Source organism: Pollachius pollachius (assembly GCF_949987615.1).
Source record: "Pollachius pollachius genome assembly, chromosome: 1".
In the NCBI taxonomy this organism is placed as follows: Eukaryota; Metazoa; Chordata; class Actinopteri; order Gadiformes; family Gadidae; genus Pollachius; species Pollachius pollachius.
In genome coordinates, this window is record NC_136934.1 from 37,093,947 (window position 1) to 37,113,447 (window position 19,501).

General features: G+C 46.8%; 1 protein-coding gene across 2 annotated transcripts in view; it reads left to right on the plus strand.

The window, feature by feature from the left end:
- sema6cb (semaphorin 6Cb) overlaps nucleotides 1–19,501 on the plus strand; it is a 120,338-nt gene that overhangs the window by 5,253 nt on the left and 95,584 nt on the right. For both annotated transcript variants that reach the window (XM_079758328.1, XM_079758329.1), the window contains exon 2: nucleotides 11,007–11,101. The gene's annotated coding sequence lies outside the window, so the exon portion shown is untranslated. The remainder of the gene's footprint in view (nucleotides 1–11,006; nucleotides 11,102–19,501) is intronic.

The following is a 19,501-nucleotide window of genomic DNA, read 5'->3' on the forward strand; positions in this document are numbered from 1 at the left end:
CTGAGCTGCTTACACCCAGAGACATATTTTCAGACCAGTGGAACCAGGGAGGATGTGGGTGTGTGTTAGTGTGTGCATATTAATAAAAAAAAAAAATCGTACTGCTCCGTAGCATAATGTGAACTCCCAGATGATTTTGATTGCGCTTGTATCAGCAAAACCCTAACCCCCTCTTCCCTCACCCTTCGCTAAGCACAGGAACAAACTGTTTCATCTTAATGCACTACTCTCTTCCTGCCTGCTATTTCATTTAATTGGAGGAAACGCCTTAACTAAAGAACCCAGCGTCCCTTTAAATGTGCCGTACACCACCTATTGATTCCCGGGTCCCGGTGTGGACGGCTAAAGGTGCTATAGTTTGTGCTCCAAATGACCGCTTTATCACTTCATAATGAGGGCCAGCCCCTTGGCTCATTGATTGAGCGCTCAAGCAGAGAGCACAGCAAGCCCTCCCTCGAACCCCCCTTTAATTCCCAATCTTCCACCTCGGCCCTCCTGACTTCCGATTTCAAAACCCGGCCGGCTCTGTGATTACGGACGGCCGTCCCACGCGTGCAACAGGCAACGTAGGGGGTGCAAGGCCCTGACTTGACATTTGATCTGCCTCCAATCGGTCCTGTACCGGTGGTGGTCTGTGGTCGACCGATCGCAGAGGATAGGATTTATCCACATGGATAAAGTAAGACTCCTCTTTGAATTTCCTGTTATGACAAATCAATTCAACCCTGCTCTCCTTTCCAAATTAAGTTTGAATTGAATACGAAGATCTTACCGATCTCCTCCCCGTGCCCCCCGCGTGGGCAGGGATTTCATTAGGTGTGCAGATCTGATGCAGGTGCTGCTGTTGCCCGGTGGGGGAGGGTCTTCAGGGAGCGACAGATGTAAATAAAAAGCATCGCAGCCTTTGAAGGACCTGCGAACGTAACCCGAGCTAGACCCGCGGTTTTTGGCAGCCGCAGAGTAAAATCCACAAGGAAAAGATAATCTCATCGGCGTGGAGCCCAGGAGCCCAGGACTGCATGAGGGGGGAGTGTTGTTCTCAAAATAACAGACACCGGGAGTCCTCAGGATAGATCTACTGAGACCGGCAGTGCGTCCTGATAAATGCATTAGAAGTACTTGTGGGCACACACATACAGACTCATGAATATCTGATGCTTTTATTAGGAAGCAACAAAATAGATCTGATTTCTTTTGATCTGCGGAAGAGCAATTGTCTGGTGTCACGTGCTGTGTGACGCAATTAAGCCAACTACAGGACAAGGGCAGCGATAGAAGGTGTTTTCTCTCCTTTCTCTGTAGATTCTATTCATAGTTACGACCACGTCCCATTGATTCTTATGACACTTTATCAGAAGGAGATTTCCATTGTCCTCATATGTGAAATGAAGCAGGAAATTAAAACCCTAAGATAAGGATTTTTTTTTCTCGCCCATCTTCCCACCTTCCCCAAAGTCACAGTTTGAATACGGTAATGCTGTATTCCGTTCAATCCTAGCTTCGTTCTGCACACGCTCAGAAGGGTGTGGCAGGTAATTGGGAGGTTAGTTGTAGTGCAGTAATTCATTACTTGTTTTGTTAGATTGCAAAGTAAGGCAGCACCGTGAAGTTCCCATGAATAGGGTTGGACAGCAACTATGGTTCAAGCAGTACCCACATAACAGATACCTACCATCGCATTCAAATGCACATTTTGCTACTAAATGGAGAATTAAGTTAGCATCTTGTATAGGTTTTAATTTACTTATTTTAAATTATTAACATTTTTGCAATGGCCATAAAATACCCAACAGATTATTTTTTTCTTATTCAGGTCACCACTAGAAATGGCAATTACATAGGTATTGTCAATTTCAAACATTTCCCAACCCTATCCATGAAACCTCTTCTTGACCACGCATGTTTAATGTTAGTATAATAATCAGGAGTACACTAGCCTGTACTTAACCCTGCATCCAGTTTCAAAACTTTCCATAAATAGCAGTCTGCTTTGACCCTGTCAGCAGCGACAAGTTTGTTGCGTAGCCTACTGTACACCCCAAGAATGACCTGAGGCAGACTCTGTTCTCAGCTTGCTTCAAAATATGATTTGGTTGAACAAGTTTTTATGTTGCACTCAACACTGACAAAGCTTTGATTTTCGATTGTCTTCTCGAGATGCATGTTTCTTCGCCACACAAAACAACCAAAGTATAGCATTTGTGAGTATTAGCATGCTGTTATTGAATTTCATTGCTGCGGTTGAATGTTTTTGCTTGAGGTTTTTTCCTTGTATGGAAATGAGCACTGCTGGAATGTGTGTTGGTGTGAATCCTTGCGTGCGTGTGTATGTTTCCTTTGGTAGCCATATGTGAATATCAAGTGTTTGGATTGGACACGCTGGAAGATAAGTCTAGAAGGAGACTTGTGGAGTTGTTTTTCCCTATTCCTCAGAAACCTGGGCCCGCTTCCATTTAATTTGGGCTATTTTTAAAACCATCTCCGGGGGCAGAGAGTTTGGGGTTGTGTTAGCCAGGAGAGGGCCTTGCAGAAGGGGGGGGGGGGCGTTGTCATTTGAATCCGACACAGGCTCATGTCCAGGATAAGTAAAGCAGACCTCTTTCCTTCCCGTGCATTTTCCTTACCAATCGACTTCAGCTCAGACGTGTGTGTGTGTGTGTCTGTCTGTCTGTCTGTCTGTCTGTCTGTCTGTCTGTCTGTCTGTCTGTCTGTCTGTCTGTCTGTCTGTCTGTCTGTCTGCCTGCCTGTCTGTCTGTCTGTGCGCGTGTGTGCGGGATAGACAATTTTTTTAACCCATGTATAGATAGTATATATGTTTGAATATGTGTAATTTGTATACATATATGCAAAGTATTTGTCCATAGATGTACTGAAAGTTGTAGCCTACATTGTTGTGGACAACTATAAGCGTCTTCATTTTTATATCCTATTTAATTTTTATTTGACAAAAGGAGAGCCATAAACTTCCTCCATCACACACACACACACACACACACACACACACACACACACACACACACACACACACACACACACACACACACACACACACACACACAGCATCTCTTCTGATGTGGGCTGCTGCCTCATTTCTTTATTGCGATCTTGCGTTATCTTGCTGCCATCTCCCTTTCTCCCCCAGGGACTTCTGCCTGTGATTGACGGCATAAGCAACAACTGTGGATAAACAACGCACCCACCGCCAATATTACTTTTTCATAACGCAAGAGGAAGTTTGTGTGTGTGTTTGCGGGCGTGTGCATGCGCGTACCTGTGTGTGTGTGTGTGTGTGTGTGTGTGTGTGTGCGTGCGTGTGTGTGCGTTCAGTTATTTATTCAGTCACCTTCCCTCTCTGTTCCACCCAATGAGGTTTTATTTTAGATGTAGGACTGTTGACATCGATCGTTAGTGAGCGAATCGTACGAATTCTGGTAAACAAATGTCATACTTTGGTTGGTTTGTGGTCCTCATACAAATGCACATACACATAGATAATATAACAACACATTTTTGGCATTTAAAATCATTTCCCTGGGGAACTTCATACACATAATGCCGTATCCCAAACGGGGGGGCCCCGTATAATTTGGATAAGTGCGATCCGTGCTCTAGTTTTGAATTGAAATCATTCCACCTCAAGTTGTATTCCTTTTATTGCGTTCTCAAATTCTCTTGCACAGAACCAAGCAACCGCCAACGTAGCAGAAATTGAATAAAAGAAGGAAAACGGCAAAAGAAAAGACGAGGAAAGGAAAGAAAAGTTTTCATCACACAGTGTGAAATGAAGTTTAGGGCACCAGTGCCATTGGATGCTAATAGAAGTCATGTCCAATTGAACCCGCCTCCAAACCCACCCGCCACCACCCTACCCCCCGGCCAGCCCCCGGCCCCCCCGCTGCTTGTTCAATTTGAGAGAGAGAGACTGTCGGACACAAGGCGGTGACACAGGTCACAGCCAGCGTGTTGACGTTCGCTGTTCGGATCTGGTTTCTTTAATTAGCCCGTGTTCTTTTTTAATTAACCAGTCGACTTAGCGCCTCTGTCAATTCCTCTCTGCCCTGGCAGGCAGAGGTGAATGCCTCTCTCCATTCTGTCTCCATTCTGGGCTTGGACTTGTAGTGTGTTCCCATTATTGTTTCAGGGGAAGGTTTGTCGTCCTCTTCCCTGTTTGATTACCATGATAATACCCCCTGGGGGGGGGGAGGTGGAGGTGGTGGAGAGCCAGCTATGGCCCACTAATCAGAACCCCCGCCCACGTACAGGACCCTGGCTCTCCCCCTATGCCGCGCTCCGTCAGTTAAACCAACACTCCGCAATCCAGCGTTAATCTCAAATATCATAGCGCGACTGGAGGCTGGACGGCCAACACAATGGCAAATTAAGGGCTACGTCAGAGCGATAGTGCACTGCCGCGCCGCAAACTGGAACCTTTCCAAGTGTAATTATGCTATGCTAATTCCCCCCCCCCCCCCAACCCCCTACCCCGATGCTATAAACCAGGCTCCCTGGTCAGCTAGACTTGATACTGCGGGGTAAGGAGATACAGAATGAATGAATTAGCTGAACGGCTGAGATACATGCTGAAACTCAGATACGCCGGACCTCTGTCCCAGTTGGCGGGAAAAGAGTGGTTCGACGTTAAACAGACAGAGCTTCCAGACGCCCCCCCCCCCCCCCCCCCCCCCCCTTTTTGGAGAGGGGGTTGGGCAGGGGGTGGGGTCTGCGGGGTCGCCCACCTTGAACTGTGATGGAGCGATTGATTATTAGACAGGGGTAACCCTGTGTACCCCCCCTCCCCGCTCCACCACATCCGCTGACATGAGGACTGTGTTAACGTTGGACACGCAGCGCAGACAAATCCCTGTCACGCTCTGGAGGGGCGAACACTGGTCAGGGTCAGAGGTCAGGAGCCCAGGGGAAGGGGGGGAAGGGGGTCCGTGTCACGACCTGAATCCTGATTGATTCTCTTTGCAGCCGGCGGCCGTCGAGGTAAAGAAAGTTAAGTGGAGATAAAGGAGAGAGAGAATGTTCTAGAGAGGAGTAGGAGGGGGTTGGAGGGGGAGGGAGGGGGGCTAGAGACCCCCCACGGTCAGAACACACTCTGCACTCATGCACACTTCGCCGCCGTCTCTCCTCCATGCGCTGGCCTGTGTTTTCACTTTCGCAGCCCCCCCCCCGTTGAAACGAGACACACCACCACATGTTTTCCCTTTACCCTGCACCAGACAGCTGAGCCCCCCCACCCCCTGAGTGGGGGCGGTGTCTGCCGGCCAGATGAGCACCGCTGGGCGGTGGAGGAGACACACACACACACACACACACACACACACACACACACACACACACACACACACACTAGACCCTGTCCACCGCTGTGTAGTTCAGTAGGGTTTTCTGTAACATGCAATGCAGGGTTCTGAGTTATCTGGATAGTGAATTAAAGGGAAGCGTGGGTGCAGAATAGTGTCGGTGGGGTTCGGGGGGCGTTCCATTCAGGAGACCCTGGGTTCAATCCCCCGACAGCCGCAGCCTACGGACATCCTTGAGACATGTCCATCCACAACCCTTTTCCTTGACTGCGGGTATCTAAAACCGTTGTGAGTCTCAGAGGACAACAGCGTCCACGTTCAATGACTCCATGGTTAAATACCCCGGGTCGTGGGCCAGCAGTGAATAATATTGACAGTTGTTTTTTGACTCATTTGCCTGCGACTCTGCAGGGTTATTGTGCAGGGGGAGAGGCATCCTGAGAGGAGTGATGTGGAAGCACCGTCTTCTCCTTGTGAGAGCTCACAAGTTGTGGTGTGCTTCCCGGGGAAAGCAGCAATTATGGGAAAAAAAGTCCTTTGAGCAGTGACTGCTCTGGCATTCTGCCATTTAAATGTCTCCTGTCTCCTCCAGAAACTCTGAAATGCCACAAACGCTGCAGCATTCCACCAGGCCTGATCCCGGGACGCTGTGCTCCCAAGGCCGGGCTTTCAGCTGGCTAGTTCTTCTTCTTCTTCAGCTTCATCTTCATGGTTATCATCATCATCCTTATCCGTTTTTGTGCCGCCTGAGCACCAAACCTTTTCCAGTACCCTTTGCTCTTTCTTTACAGAGACATTTTTCAGAGCAAGTGCATTGGACACAGTTTCTTTTGCAGTTGTGTTCAGCTTATATCTGTTGGAAAGATCTTTTATATCCAGTGTGTTGTTCTCAGTACTGTATGCAAGGAATCCATCTTTTACAACAAGTATAGGTTATGTATCAAGATGGGCCGATGTGCAGATATTTGGGGAGAAAGACAATTGTCCAACGTTCATATTTTCTCCCAATTCTTTTATGTGATGAATAGTTAATGCTTACTTAGAAGAAGGATCAAAAATATCACTGTTAATGGTTAACATGGTTATGATGTTGAGGTCATAAGTATCCTCATAGTTAATTGATTCTGGCCTAATATTTTCCAGCTGCTTTCATGACCTTGTGCTCCTACCCCCTGGCTAGCTCTAACAACAACAAAAAGTGATCAGGATATGTTCCTAAACACTTTCTCTCCCTTTATCCTTTTCTCTTACGATTGTCGCTCTTATGGTAAAATAAGAATGAAAGTAAAAGAAAATAAATGCTTCCCTTAAAACACTTTAATGATCAAAACGATTGCCCTTATCCACCACGCATTAACACACCACACATTAACCTAGCATCGTTAGCCCCGTAAATCTTGATTTGGAAATAAAAAAAGTATAATAAAAAAAATAACACTAATTTGTTACAGTATGGACAATCCGAATGATAATGAATTCAAGCCTCTCTAGCCCTAAATTCTCTTACCACAGAGCTTGAGTTTTCCGACTTGTTTTATTTTTTTCAATGTGTTTTGGAAGTGTTTGTCACTAGCCATGCTTAGCCGTTGGCCTCCATAATGGTTTTGAAGTGTCGGCCAGCCTAGCGTAGCTGTAAGCGTTAGCGTTAGCCCAGATGATCCTCTCTCTGAGTCCTCAGCTAGATCCGGCTCCGTGAGGCTGGATCTGTCACGTTAAGCAAGAGTCTTACGGCTCCAGGCTCTCTTGATTAATCAAACCACTGCTAACTCAAAATTAAGTGTGTGCACGTGTGTGTGAGCATGTGTGTGCAACCTAGAAAGAGAAGAGATTTCATCTTCTGCTAGGATGACTGACTTATAACTTTTTTAGAACCTCTTGTTCTCGTCTGCATATTAGACAAAAAATCAATGTCAAATGTTGCTAAATGGAGCATTTGCTTTTATCATTGTCGAAATGATAAATTTTTCTAATATAATAAAAAAACATATTTGCCAGATTCATAAGCAAAGAAAATAATTGCTTATTTAAAATGATTATATTATTATATATATCATAGATAATTTTATTAAAATGTATTAATAAACTGTTCTAGTTTTGTTCAACCTCTCTTCAACAGAGATGTCAGGGAAACAATTCATGTGAATTCAATCAAGTAGACTTATTCTGGGCCAGACAAACTAACCATTCCAGGATCAGACAAACTAACCAAATCTGCCCTGGCCCAGTTCTGTTCCTTGACATGATGCCGCACTATCATGGCTTTCTTTTGTTTGTGCCATAGGGATTGGATGGAAACTCTTTCACCCCTGGGGAGGGTTGTGCCATCATCTCCTGTTTCATCGTCTTGTTTGCACGATGGAAAAGGAATCAATGGAAAAGCACCGTTACAGGTGTGAGCTCTGCCGCTCAACCATGGCTGATACTTCAGATGGGATGCTGCTGGTGGTTGTTGTTGGGTTAAAGGGCCCCGATGGGCATCCAGCTTCAAGAATCAGTTCATCCAGTACAGCTTTTACCGCTCTGCTAGAGCTCCACAACTTACCTATCTCAGAACTAGGACGGGGTGGTAGAATTGGCTTGGTCCCAAACTGCCTTTCGAGAAGAGTGTCCAGTCTTCTTTGACTTGCCAGTTTATAGTATATAACTTTAACTGTATTAAAGTAAATACACTCTATTGTCTAGTGTTCTCAGTCCCTCCATAAAGTGGTCTATGAGTTTTAAAAACCATGATTCAACACCGGTGTCTGTATTCACATACAAATCCCTGTGTTGATTTGACATCGATGAACGTTCATAAGATGCTGCAGGGCTCAAATCGTTTTCAGACATTTGCTTTCAAAAATAATTTTGCTGACTGACGTATGCACATGCAGTTCCAAGCGATTGTTTAAGTGTTTTCAAATAGACAGATTCAGTGAAGCCTGGAGGATCAGTACTTCACAATGGGGTTCCTGGCTCAAGTCGAAACAGTCCTCCAACCCTCATGCTGCGATGTTTACCTCCTGTATGGAGGATAAATCTTCAGCTCCCATGCTGTCTTTACAGAGCCAAAGCCAGGCTATTTCCCCAGGTTGCGTGGGGCGCATCCTCCATTTGTCATCTGCTAAATGACTAACTGATGGGCAGGAACCAAAGTCTGAATGAGGCAGAACCAGTCTGAACAACCCCCTCAAAATTGTGGCACAGTGAGACTAATCACTGCATGATGTTGAGTGCCTTTTGAAGTTTCAGCGTCATGACCAAGGGTTCAACTTTAACCCACCTACTGCAAGTCTCTGCCATGCTAAGTTAGATCACTTTTAAAGTGTAAGTGAACCCCTCTTTTTCGACTTGAATTTGTACACTATAAAAAAACAATATATACAATAAAGCGCTTTTGGTTGAGGGCTCTACGAAGGTGTGTTCTCCCCACACCATCCAAGGCATCTTGTTGATTCTTGAAATGAAATACCTGGGAAGCATTACCCTCTCTCAGATCAACACCACCAAAGAATATACTAAGAAGAAAAATATACTAAGAGGCACTTCAACGTCATGACAGGTATGACAAGAGCAGAACCTTCCCTCATGTTTTCTCAATATGATGGTCTTATTTCAGTGAGGGTAGAGAATACCATGTTGAAGATCATATGAGACTTATTGCCACGTTTAAAACCCCAAATAAAAATATTTTGGGTTCACTTCCCCTTTAAATGACATTGATCTCAAATTATGAAACGGTGGATTTTGCACAGATGTCCGCATTGGCTTAAACACACACACACATGCACACACACGAACACACACACACAAACACACACACACACACACACTTGAAAAGCTGGCGTCTCTTTAAAAAATCAACATGCAAAGTTTGTTGAGCAATTTTCCGTCTGGAAACACGAAAGTGCTTTAAGGATAATCAGGGAGGTACTCTGCTTGTTGTGCCTGGATCTCGTTTCCGCTGCAGTGTGCTTATCTTACCCTTTCATATTTCCTTCCCCAGAATGTTGTGATCTAATAGAGGTCCTACAGATTGCAAACACAAGCAGTCATCGATCACCGCTTCAGTCGACACCCCGCCGATTGGAGGGGGGAAAATAACAAGGTCTTTGGCCTGGCGCCTCAAAGTATCATGCTACCCAGAACAGCCGGTTATTGATAGACAATAATACCAGCCCACCTTCACACTTTAGGTTATCTTAGAAAAACAATGGGAGAGGTAAAGAAGGAGAGACTAGAAAGATGAAGAGCAACGGGAAGAGGGAGTGCAAGAGGATAAGGGGAGGGCAGGGAGAAGAGAGGAAAATTCTGTGTGTGTGTGTGTGTGTGTGTGTGTGTGTGTGTGTGTGTGTGTGTGTGTGTGTGCGCGTGTTTGGACCTCTCCCTCACCCCAAGTGTACCTCCATCAGCATCCTGTGGTCACCAGCTGGTGGGCCTGCTAATCCAGGCTCTGCTTCCGTTGCAGAGTCTTCCAGCAGCTCAGCCCCTGAAAGGCGCCCGAGCCAGGGGTCACAGCTCCTATCACTGCCGTTTGTCACTAGTTTATCTTTCTGGGAGTTTAGGATCCAACCGCGTCACCATTCCCCTTGCCTTTTGTTAGGCCTTTGCTGGAAGGATATGGACGGAGCAGGCAGGGAGGAGGGGGGTGATTACAGTTAATTGGGAGTTGGCTTCAAATAATGTATTTTTAAAGGGGAGCTTAAGCCGGTGTGGTTAAAAAAAAGCTATTTTCCAGAACGACAGTCAGAACACAATTTTACTGGCACTTTATTTATTTATCTAGATACATTGTGCGGACGGCGGCGTCACATCAGGAGCACACATTGAATCATTGGCCTTTTGAATGTTTGAATAATTTAAACTCATTTCAATGGCCTGGCCAAGTTATGTGACTCCTTCTAAACAGCCAGCGGACCGGGTTAAAAGCACATAATGGGGGCGTGAGGTGCCTGCGTGTGTGTTGTTTATATGCTATATGATCAGGTGTCTCCTCCTCATCAAACACATGGAGATGCATTGTGAAGCCAGCCAGTCTGCCCCTGAATTATTTACACATCCACTCGCCTTTCAGGAATAAAAATAGTGCGTGGATGTGTGTGTGTGTGTGTGTGTGTGTGTGTGTGTGTGTGTTTGCATGTTGTTGTGTATATGTCTGTCTGTTGGTTGTGTATGTCTTTCTATTTCATTAGTGTGGGTGTTTTAGTGTGTTTCTGTTTAGTGGACAGTGTGCGTTTGCGTGTGTGCGTATTTTGAGTGTGTGCATGTGTTGTGTGCCTTTCTGTCTGTTTATCGGTGTGTGTCTGTTTATTAGTGTGTTTTCTCTTGCTACTTTGTTTTGCGGAAAAAACTGGCAAGCTTCGCCGCCTGTAGCAGATTGGCGAAACAGATTGTGAGCTAAAATGCTTGCTTCTGCTCAGGGATTTTCAAAGCCTTTACGCAGTTATTGTGTTCTCTTTCTGCGCTCCTTCATCCTAGAATGGTTTTGAACTAATCTGACGATAGTTTGTTGTGTTATTGTTTTATTTGATACTTTCCAGTACACCATGCCCCACGGCCATGTAATCAGGAAAAGATGCATGTGAAGATGCTCATACTGGCTTCGTGTTATCACAGTTCCGGGCGGTAGAAATACATTTGACAATATTCTCTGGCCTCCGTCTCCGCTATGTTCATCAGAAACGCAACATGGCCTTTTCCTCTTCCTCTTTCTTGCAGTTGGTGACATTTCCTGGCTCCTGACCTTTCGCCATCCTTTGGTAACTCTTCCTCTCCTGCTCAGTGGATCACAGCAGCCCATCTGTTGGTAAATGGTAGGTCGAAAATTATGTTTTTCCCCAAAAAACAATGTAATTAATTTTTCAGCACTATTTTATTACTATTGACTTCGTCCTTGGAAGATGATTTGATTGCACTTTTCAGTCAACAGCAAATTCTTAAGCTGAGTTTGACGAGCAGAGTCTCCCATGAAGCATTCCAACTGTTTAATTAATGGCCCTTGTGAAAACAAAGCAAAGCAAACACGCAGCTTTAATCGTAGATATGATTAATTCACATTAATTAAAATGGTAATCAAACATTAACAAATGCCCTTTTTACTCGTCTGGCTCTGAATTGCAAAGAAGGTTTTTTTTATGTTTCTATGCTCTTGAGAATGTGGTCGTTTTGGAAAGTAATCCAAGCCGTATGCGTTTAATACAGACATAAAACCAATCGCGGATATAAAAGGTGTCCTCCCTTTGAACTATGATTTCATTCATCTGATGTTACCCGCCCATAACAAAAGGATTTATCCCCATTCAACAAGACCCTCATGCATTCCTGTGCACCAAAACCTCGCTGCCCTGGGTTTTCACCACCACGCTAATCAACATAATTGGAGGTGATGGTGCCATGGTGGAGTCCAGCTCCACTGTCTCAGCGACAGAGAGGCAGGCTGTCTGCCTGCTCCCGGGCCAGGCGGGGAAAGGTGTCGACAGCAGAGGACAGGGCCAAGGTGCACCTCTGACAGACCCACCTCCTGGGACTAATAACAAACAGATGGCCGGCCAGATGTGGGCTAACGGTGACCTTGGTCACCACGCAAGGTTAACGCCAGCCGCCACCTGTCTTCAAGACAGCCCCTGATGCACAGACATGGAGGCGGGAATTTCTCTTTCTTTCCTTCTTTCTTTCCATCTTCCTTCCCTTCCTGCCTATTGGTGCCTTTTTTGTTTTGGTCGTTGGTTTTGGTTGCCCTGCCGCCCAGTTTAGTACTGAGCCAATCGCGTCCTCCTGTCAACTCTGTACGTGTCGTCCGGTTCGTTTTGATTCGCCACAATAACCATCACTCTTGTAATACCAATGAGGCTGCGCAGCTTCGGGACCCGGAGGGATTCGACATTCCTACGCTAGAGCCGCACAACTGAAAAACAGCGAGGCACAAACACAACTCGTTTTAAAGCCCTTCAGCTCCTGTTTACCACTCTAAAAAGGCACCAGCGACCCCCTCTTCCAGGGTTAAGCGCTTTGTTGCTGTGGAGCTGTTGAAGTTGAATGCATGTCTAAAAATGAACAAAACCCACTGATGTGAGCATGCGCCGGGGTGCTTATTGGGCCACGCGGCTCAAAACTTTGATCGGCGGTTTGATTGGCTGGCGGCGGCGTGGCCATGACACCCCTCAAACAGCAGACTGTGAGCACAGAGCCGAGAGAGGCTGCAGGCAGCGGGAGCCGGAGCAGGCAACGCAGCAGGGGAGGGTCCTATGGGGTTCATACTACACAGTCACCATCAGAGCCTGGGAACAGGCTGCCGAGGAGGGGGAGGGAGAGGGGGAGGGGGGAGGGGGGGAGGAGGGAGGCGAGGCGCTGATGGTCGGGTAGGAGGAGGGAGAGGATGAAGAGGAGGAGGGATGAAGAGATAGTGGAGGAGGAGGAGGAGGAGGAGGGTGAGAGGGGAAGGTGGTGGTGTTGGTGGTGGCCGGAGGTGTCAGGAGGATAATTGGGGTGAGCAGATCTCTGGGGTTGATATGGCAGCTTTATTAAGACTAGTGAAGTCGGATGTCTCTCTCTCACCCCCCCCCCCCCCGCTTCTCTGACTTTCTCTTTCCATCTCTTCTCTCTTTCTTCCTCTCTGCGTCTGTACAACTCTCTCTCTCTCACCCACGCATGCTTGTAAGCCAATCTTCAGTGCTGCTGGAGCCCCTGCACCAACAAAGAGATGGAGGGCCAAGTTGTCCTAGATACGACAATGCAGCCCATTACTCCAAACCCACTGATGGGCAAGTGGCAGATGTGACGTATGTTCTTTCTTTGGCTGAGCGCCACGCTGCTAGCTTTTGTATGGGCGTTAAGCGTGGACGTGCTGTTATGTGGATCGCATTGATTGATATTATGTAAGCCTCAACATTATTATTATTATTATTATTATTGTAATCGTCATTAGGACTCAAGCACACCATATAGATCCTAATGGGGGAAGGTCAGATGGCAGTGGTCAGGGAATATATTACGTCGGGTTCCCTGGGGAAATATTGTTTTGGAGGACATTGGGAACTTTTAGTCCTCTTCCCTTAAAATATACTAACTATTAAAAAAATGTTAATGTATATATAATATGTTTGTGTTGACTTTGAACTGGGAGTCAAAAATAAGTTTAAGGTAAATACATTACAAGCATATTTAATACTCGTGGTAATTACACATGCGAACAAATAACAAGTCAATGTAGAGCTAAAAAGGTAAATAAATAATGTATATTCGACAGAGGGAATGTAGTGGTTGAACAATAAAAAAAGCAAGAAAATAAAAGCATTGTGACATGTTAGAGACTGAAACCCTGCTGAATAATTAACACTTGAATCCTGTGTGACTTAGAATCACGATACATTTCTAAACAAGGAACTCGCCTGGCCCTAGTTCACCACTGTGTGTTTTCCCATCTTTTCTGAACTCCGTGAGTGGCACTACAAAGAAAATGTGTGCCAAAAGCGGTGTTTGTGGTTATGGACAAAATTACTGGAATTTCTTTCTGAGCCTAAATTGGTTTCAAATCTCTGTCTCTCTCCCAGCTCTGGTCAGCGGGATAACTGTATGTGTACACCGCCGCCGCCCAGTAAATAAGGAACCCCGCTCCTTCTACCGACCAGCTCCATGCCTTCCAGTCCACTCTAGCAGGGGCCGGCTAATCCTCTTCCTGGTGGTGGTGGAGGGATGGCAGGGTGTCCTAAAGCCCTTCGCTGGCCGGACTTCAAAGACCCCAGCGATACAAGGGGATTGTGAAGGAGATGGGCCGGGGAAGAGGGGGAAAGTGAAGTCCGGCCATAAGCTCTTGGTGGTCTGGGGGGTGGGTCGAGGATCACCTCAACCTTCCCCTTCTGGAAGTTCCCGAGCTGACGTTGTCGATGTCCACAGGGGGGAGGGGAAGAGGTTCTAATTGGAAGGACAAGCGAGCTGGCTCGCCAAGCGTGTATAGCCATGTTGGCGCCGTGGTGGGGTCTCGTCTGTGAATTGTTATTTTCCCATTAGTTTTTCAGTCCCTTCCCGACGCTAAAACCCTACAGGGGTGTAACCTGGCAGGGTGGCAGGCTGCGGAACGTACTGGAATGAAACTGCGAGCAGCTGCTGCCAAGTTGGACATGCAACGACGGGAGAAATAGTTAAAACCTCCTTTTAGTTGTTCGTATCGAAAATAGAAAAAAGGGAAAGGAAATGCCATCTGTTTTTCTGAACTTTCGCCCTCACAAGCCTCTGCTTCTGTGTTTGACTAACTTAAGTTGTTTTGTCAGTTGAGCGAGGGTTTGGGCTGTGATGTAAAGACTTACGTTTGAGACAGGGAGAGAGCTCTGCGATTGATGTCGCCCGCACTCCCTGACGGTGTAGCTCGAAGCGGTTTCATCCTTTGTTTATCCCTCGACAAAATTTGCACCGATGATTGGAGTTGGATCGCCTGTGGATGCTCTTTCCAAATTAGGGCCTCAGATAGAGGGTTTCTTGATCAAAGCTGCCAGTTTATAAACAGGTCTCAAATTTGTCTCGACGTTTCCCACGGCATCGTGGATTGTTGTTGGCAACGCCAGCTTGTTGTTTTATGTGAATCAAGCAGCGTGTCTCCCGTGCTGACAAATAAATAGCCAACAATCTTTCTTTGAAAGTTGTGACACTGCAGTTACAATGTTGCACCGATGACAATGCTAATTTAAATTGGTGTCATTAATGCAGTGCAGTTCGAATAAAGGGTCCTTTATATTCCCTTCTCCCCAACGCTTTCCGTTGCTTTTTTCCACTTTGTTAGTACCCCACGCCCTATTAGTTGCCCTCCTTTAACGGCTGCTAATCAAGTGTATTTGTTTCCTTTTTAAAAGTTAATAAAAGCGCCTTCAACATTTAGGGCTCTTTTAGTATCTTGTTTATCGCGATGGCTGTTGTTCCCTCGTCAGGAACGACTCCCCCCTGCTGCATGGAGACGGAGGAGGCCGCACCGAGTGATCTGGTAATTATCTTTAGTGGGCTCGTTGGTGCTGTAGATCTGTTGTGTTTCCCTCTGCGGGCAGCCGGGCGGGCGGGATGCTGTCAATGACTGCTGTTGTCCACTCAGCCCGGCCCCGGTGCACTCTGTCCCTGCCTTCTGATGACTGAAGCAGGAGACGTCAGCATGCCACTTAAACCCTCATCCATCAGCCGAGGTTAACCCTCCGAGCTGGTAGCGTTCGAGATTTAACCCAGCAAGGGGAACATTATGTCGTTAAGTACTCAACCAGCGGATTGAGTTATGGTTTGTTTCATTCCGCTCCCAGTTTGGTGCCGTTTCGTCGTCATTATTTCAGAGATGGAGCTGAAGTCAATGTTGTCTTGTTTTCCCCCGAAAGAGAAATTACTTTAAAGATCTCCAGAGCAATATTCCAGCGGTTGAGATCGTTGGGTTCAACCCCTCTCGGTTAATGGTCTCATTCTCTGGAGAGGTTTGGGGAAGACGATGGACGACAATTGGCATCGAGCGGGTGATCAGGCCGCCTGTTGACTGCTGATGGGGATGCTGTAGGAAGCGCTAAGAGAGCAGTGGTTAGCATAATGCTAACAGAGAGCCTTTGGACATTATGTTTAGAGTGGAGCACTGCAGAGTTTGTTTCGTCATTCATTCATTAATTAATCCATTGACCAATTCATCCATTCATCCATCCATCCATGCTTACATGGAGCACTGCTTCCTCTCATTATCTTCCTTGTGTAACCTCACCTGTTTCCAAGATGAAACGGTAATTATCACTGGAGACAAGCGCAGCAGAAATATGTATGCTAATGTTTTGCACTTTCTAACCCTGTTGTCTTTTTCTCAGTTGTACAGGAAGTTGCGCTGATTAAAAGCACATGTCAAATAACATTATTTAGTTAATTACAACCTGATTATGTCGTAAAATGGACTTGGTGGTTCAAAAGTTGATTTTCACTTACAGTTGGATTGCCACCAACAGTGCTCCATGGTTTCCATAGCAACGTTGATCTGTTTAGGGGTGTAATAGAATTGTGTTTGGCTAATCTATACTTATTCCGGACCGCACACTGTGAGTGGCTGAAATGATATGCAGCAGTTTATCCGAATGGCCTGCTGCTATTTCTCATGATTAATGCTTACGAACCGACTGGGTTAAGCATTAAGGAAGATCGCTGCATTAATCGGCAACCTATGTCTATCTAAATGGGTAATTGCGAGCTGGTTGCTGAGAAATATATGAATGCTGTCTTGGAGGCTTTATTGGAGTCACTTCCTTTAGATCTGGGGTCTCTGCCTTGCATATTAACGGGGAAGGGTTCCATCTCACCCCCCAAAGACATATTCCACATAAATGCATTTTAAACATCCCTTACCGAGGATAAGAGTATAAGGTCTAGTGTACAGACATTAGTATAGTCGTGTTCCCTTATGTCTACCGGAGCTATATACACTCAGGCTGCATGTTGCGGCAATTCACAGGGTAAAAATACAGATAGCGTTCCTATTAGGTCATAGGCCGACACACACTTATAATTAACAGGTTGCGTCATTGTTATTATTAAGCATAAATGGCAAGTGAAGACGGTGATTATTTATAGTTTTAATTTCCTCCCTGGCACGAGATACGTGTAATTGTTTTCTACTCTGATGTAGCTTGTATTAAATGGCTCAACCATGCTTTAGGCTGGAAGCAGGGGTAGTGATCAGTGATGGATGACCTGTCTGTGGGAGGAAGACCCTGGTGCCCAGGTCCAATAGCATCTGTTCCTCTGTTCTTTTATTATTCACTTCATTTAAAAACATTGAAATGTTAGCAAGACTGGCAAATAAATAACCCTAGCCCCACCAAGTGCCAACCATACCTCTCATTGGTATTTAGAGTGCAGTGTTCTCCACTAAACTTTAGCAACGGCCTCTGCCAAGGATTTGAATCAGTAGTTTCCACATCCGTATTCTTACCCGCAGTGCAAGGTGTGGTTCTCATACAAGCCGCTTGAGCCCAAATTATCTTCTTGCATCGCCTTCACAAAAGATGGGTTTCTATGTGTTCAGCGCAGACTCCAGTGTCTGCTTCAAAAGCACCTGGGTGTGTTTCTCTGAGCTGATGCGGTGTGCAGAGGGAAGGGGGGAGGGTCCTGAGAGAAAGTTGGTACAGCAGAGAGAATGAAGTTATTTGGGGAGGTAGCAGGACGGGTGGGGGGGGGGGGGGGGGGGGGGGGGGGGGGGGGGGGGGGGGGGGGGGGGTGATGAGCCGGCTTCAGAGAGGCTAGGAGACGGCGGCATGGATGATGGATTTTTCCTCCTCCCTCGGTAGATGGCAGGATCCTCTTCAAGAACATATTCGTGCACAAACACACACACGCACACACAGATGCACACACACACATGCGCACACACAAGTGTGGCACACACCAACGCCCAAAGACACTATCAATCTTCTTATCTTGTTTGCGGCTATTTTCAATCTCTGCCACTCTGCTTCTTCTCATAGTCCCTCGCCCGCTATATTATTTATTTCCCTCTCCTCCCGCTCTCGCTCACTTCTTCTGCTCTCATCACCAGCCTCTCCACCTTCTTCAATATGTCTGTGATTGGAGAACACACGGCATCACTGAACCAATCTCATCCCTATTCATAGACTTCCGAGTCTCTCTCTTGCTCTCCCTCCCTTTCCCTCCCCCCCCTCCCTCCCATTCCCTCCCTCCCTCCCTCCCTCCCTCCCTCCCTCCCTCCCTCCCCTCCTTACCGGCCACCGATTCCTTTGTACCTCTCTTCTCCTTCTGGTCGTTTTTGTTTAGCTTTTAAGTCCCATGCACCTATCCGGCTGAACCTGCCTTCTGTAAAATGTTGACACGGCATCACAGGCCAAAAATATATAATAAAATAAAACACGCTTGCTAAGCGTTTTAAAGCTAGTCACTGTCTGCCCCCACACACAAACACGCACAAACGGACACTCACACACACACGACTACGAATACCAACTCACACACGAACACGAACACACACAAACACGAACGGACACACACACACACTCTCCCCCTGCCCTCCTCTCCTCTGTCGTAATTACTGCTGAATCCAGCAGCTATGGGAGGCTTGTGCGGCTCGGTCGAAGCGTCATTACTGACAATCCTCCAGCCTTTATCTGCCATGCGAGGCTCAGACAGCCTCGCTCTGCAGGGATGAGTTCATTGGCTTACTGGGAACCCGAGGATAGGTGGTGGAGGGGTGGTGGAAAGAAAAGATGATCAGAGGAGAAGTAGAAGCAAGGCAAGGGGAGGTTCCGCGTAAATGTGTGTGTGTGTGTGTGTGTGTGTGGGGGGGGGGGGGGGGGGGGGGGGGGTATTTCAGGTCCTCGACAGACAGAAAGGAGTTTTTGGATGGAGAACTGCTCGAAAAGCTGCCCAAAAACCCCCATGTCCGCGTGGGTCGCCATGGTGATTGGATGCTTTGTAGGCATGTGTAGTGGGGAGGACTTGAAATCCATTACACCTGCCACCGGCCCGCGGAGCCCCCTCTCTCTGAGAGGCCGTGGGCACCTGGCTCCCTGCGTCTGAGCAGCAGGACCCCAGCGCTCCATGACGTCTGGTGGTCTCTCGCTCTTGCTCTCTCTCTCTCTCTCGGCTTTTAAACTCTGAAAGTTGTTAAGGACTTGGAGCAGTTGTGAAGGACTCAGGTGCATTTAAATGAAAAAAATGAAAAAAGTACAACAACAAAGAATGCGTTCAGTACGGACCTTCTTTGTCCCTCAGCACACTTCCCTTGTTGACTTTTCCGTAGTAGTGCCAAAGAATAGCTTGTTGATTTATTTTTTTACACTTGTAACTGTCCCCCATCCTGAGGTCTAGCAGGAAACCTGTGAAACAACAAACTAGCGGTTAGCATGTCTGCAGCAGAAACCTTTTTTTTAATACTTCTTCACACAGGCACTTTGTGCTTCTCCGTGCCATGGAAATGGCGGGGCTAAATCGGTCCCGGCGTGGGCGTGTGATTGCATGTGTGTACACCAATCTCTGCGACTGGTGGGCGTGGGGAACTGCACTAAAGGGGAGGAGGAAAACTCTTAAGCGGTCTGTCGGGACCAGCTACATCTCAACAGGGTGGTGTAGCGCAGCGGGGGACAGGGGTCTCTGGAAAAACTGCCCCTATCAGCCTGCATGAGGGCCTTGCTCAGAGGCACACAGGCAGAACAACTGTGTTGCCAGGCCTGCCAACGACTGGCAGCGAACCAGATCATTTGATG